The sequence below is a fragment of the Beta vulgaris genome, chromosome 9 (genome assembly GCF_026745355.1).
Source record: "Beta vulgaris subsp. vulgaris cultivar EL10 chromosome 9, EL10.2, whole genome shotgun sequence".
NCBI lineage: Eukaryota > Viridiplantae > Streptophyta > Magnoliopsida > Caryophyllales > Amaranthaceae > Beta > Beta vulgaris.
Genome location: NC_079210.1, coordinates 24,028,939 through 24,032,313, shown reverse-complemented (window position 1 = coordinate 24,032,313; position 3,375 = coordinate 24,028,939).

The following is a 3,375-nucleotide window of genomic DNA, read 5'->3' as shown; positions in this document are numbered from 1 at the left end:
GCAACAAATGCCTCCCAATCTTCTCGTTTTATATGTGACCAAATCTCAAAAGGCATGCTATCCCGTTGTCGTGGATATTCCTTTCCCCCGTCCTTTTTTGTTTCTTCTGTCTCATTTTGCTTCGATTTTTGAATTTTCCTCCTCTTTTCATTCCATTTTCTCCATTTCGTGATCCATCCACTAACTAGTTTGCTGTTGAAAGCTCTAAATCTTTCGGCCACCGCGGAAAGGAACAACGCCTTTTTAGCTTCATTAGGAGTAATATGGAACAAATTCTATTGAAACAAGAAATACAAAAATAATTAATTTCCATATGCACATGCATCAATGAAAACATGTGGCTAATGATAAGAAAAACAAAGTTATGAGTTGAACATGAACACCAAAAATCGACCCGAAATGGCATTCATTTACCCAAAATGGGTTTAAAAGCATGTGAAGTTACTTTTCTTGACTCTAATGATTGTATATGTTGTTATTAGTGGAAAAAACCTCATATGTCACTTAGTAACAGATGCAGTTTTTGTAAAACCGCATCCGAAAATCAACATTATAAATGAGAGGGAAAGCTGGGAGGACAATCTGATGCGGTCCTCTTGTGGACCGCATCAGATTATAATACTGATGCGATTTTTTCAAAATCTGATGCGGTTTGGTGGATCACATCAGATTTCTTAATTTTCGAAAGTGGCTGGCCCAATCTTCCCAAAACCGCTGACCCAATATTCGCTCCTCATAAAACCTAACGGGAGCCCCATTCACTCAACATCTTCTCTATCAGCGCCCCATCCTCTCTCAACTCCCCATTTTCTCTCTCCTCACCTCACTATCTCACGAGCCTCTAGCTTCTCTCTCCTCACCCTTCCACCGACACACACCACCCACGACAATCACCACCAGCCAAGACCAAACACCAACCGCAAGATTCACGGTCTACTCGCCGTTTGTGGGTTTTCACTCGTAGTTGTTGGGTTTTCACTCGTCGTCGCCTCTTTCTCGTTGTCTCTCACTCGCTGTCGCCTCTTACTCGCCGTCTCTCACTTGTTGTTCGTCGCCTCTTACTCGTCGTCTCTCACTTGCCCTCTTCTCACACGCCGTCTACGAACACCAACCACAACCAAGCATTTGAATTTTTGGGTTTTTTTTATCTAAGATTGTAATTTTGTATCTTTTTAGATCTAGGTTTTCAATTTTAGTTTTCATTTTCATTTTATTTTCGTTTTAAAATTCTGGGTATAAGTTTCATTTTTGTATTTTTTAAATTTTATGTATATGTTTTTTAGTTATTATTTTTTAGTACAATATTTCATTTTTCAGTTTTATGTATTAGTTTTTTTTTTTGGTTGTATTATATATATGTAAAATTGTTGAAAATATTATATATGGATTTTTTTGGTATAAAATTGTGTTTTAATTCTGTGTATAGATTGAAATATTGAGACTCAAAACTGAAACTCTATCATGACGTTATACAGTACATGTTGCTATTTTTATTTAAGACCCTTCCACACCTCTTTCTGATGCGGTCATGTTCAAAACCGCATTAGATTCTAACGAATCTGATGTGGTTTTGGAACAGATCCGTATTTATCTTAATACTGTTGTGGACCCATCTGATGCGGACCAAAAACGCATCAGCAAGCCCGATTTTGACTGCATTAGATGGGCTTTTTTCCACTAGTGATAGATCCTTCCCACCATTCTCATTTTTCACAACTCTCATATTCTCTCAATCACATACATTATCTCAATCTCTGATATTCACACTTCTCTTTATTTCTTTCTCTGAATTTTCAATATTTTTCTTTCTATTGTCTAAATAGCAAATGTTTAAATTATTGAATATATTAGTTTACTGCTTTATTACCTTATTAGTTCTAATAATATCATATTACTTTTTTACTTTTCTTTTAATTTCTCCAAACAAAATGTCTAAATTTTTCAAAAAGATAATAACTGGCAGAGGTAAGAGTGTTAGTTCTAGTAGCCAGAGGGGTGGTTCTTATAATTCACCATCCATTGATAATATTGACGATTTAATCGAAGAATTAGGGCATGAGTTAATAGATGATATTGAAATTCTCGTGTAGCCACCCAACCGACAACCATGTGCTTCAAACATGAAACAATCAGGTTAGTGTTTGATAATTAGTAAATCAACTTTCACTTAGCTAATTATTAGTGATTATATAAATAGACAATGACTAAGAGTATTGATCATGATTATGTTAAAATAATGGTTTTTAGCAATAATAATTATGTAAATAATTAGGTAAATCACTATCACTTAGCTACGTATTTGTGATTATTTTAATAAACAATGAGTAAGATAATTAATCATGATTATGTTAAATTAATATTGTGTTAGCAATAATACTTATGTAAATAAACTATCACTGAGCTAGTTAATGGTAATTATGTTAATCGATAATGATTAAGATGATTACTGATGATTATGTTAAACTAACATTGTTTTAGCAATAATATTATGTATATGTAAATCAAATAACACTTAGATAGTTATATATGATTATGTTAGTAAAAAAATTAAGATAATTAAGCATGAATATGTTAAATTATGTTAAGTAAACTCCGACTTAGCTAATTAGTGTTAATTGCTAATCAACAATGAGTAATATATTAAATATTATAGATGAAGTCGGTGAAACAAAGGTGGGCAACGCCGATGATAGAGTTGGTGACTCACAACCTCAAAGAACGAAAAAAGGGTCATGGGTATGACCATTTTTTGAAAAGGTTGCTACCAATGAACCCAGACACTAAGTGCATTTGTCAGCTTTGCAAGAACTAATGCAGGCGTCAATCCACCTCCTACTTACATTGGAGGAATGGTGGTGGAACGAGGACCTTGGGTTGTCATTTAACCAACAAACATGGGCTTAACAACAAAAAATATTAGCATTGGTGGGGACCAAAACAACCAGACATGACTCCACGGATATGCTGGTTAGATGCTCGGTACAAGTATGTCTTTCTACTACAATAAAGATTGTATGATTGTTGAATTTGCTAAATATGTTATCTCTGATGAATTGGCGTTAAGCCATGGAGAAAGTGATGCATATGAATATTTCAATAGAACTGCTTTGCCACCAGCATTGAGGATAGTCTCGAGGAACACACTTAAGCGTCGCACACAAACTGCATTTCATCTCTATAGAAGTCATATGATAGAGATGTTTCGTACCTTTAATAGTCGCATTATCCTGACAACATACACATGGACGTCATGTTTTGGTGTACCCTTTATGTGTGTTACTACCCATTGATTGATGACGAGTGGTTTTCCAGAAATGTATTATTAATTTTGAGCTTATGGAAGAGAGTCATAGTGGGTACAACATAAAAGCTCAC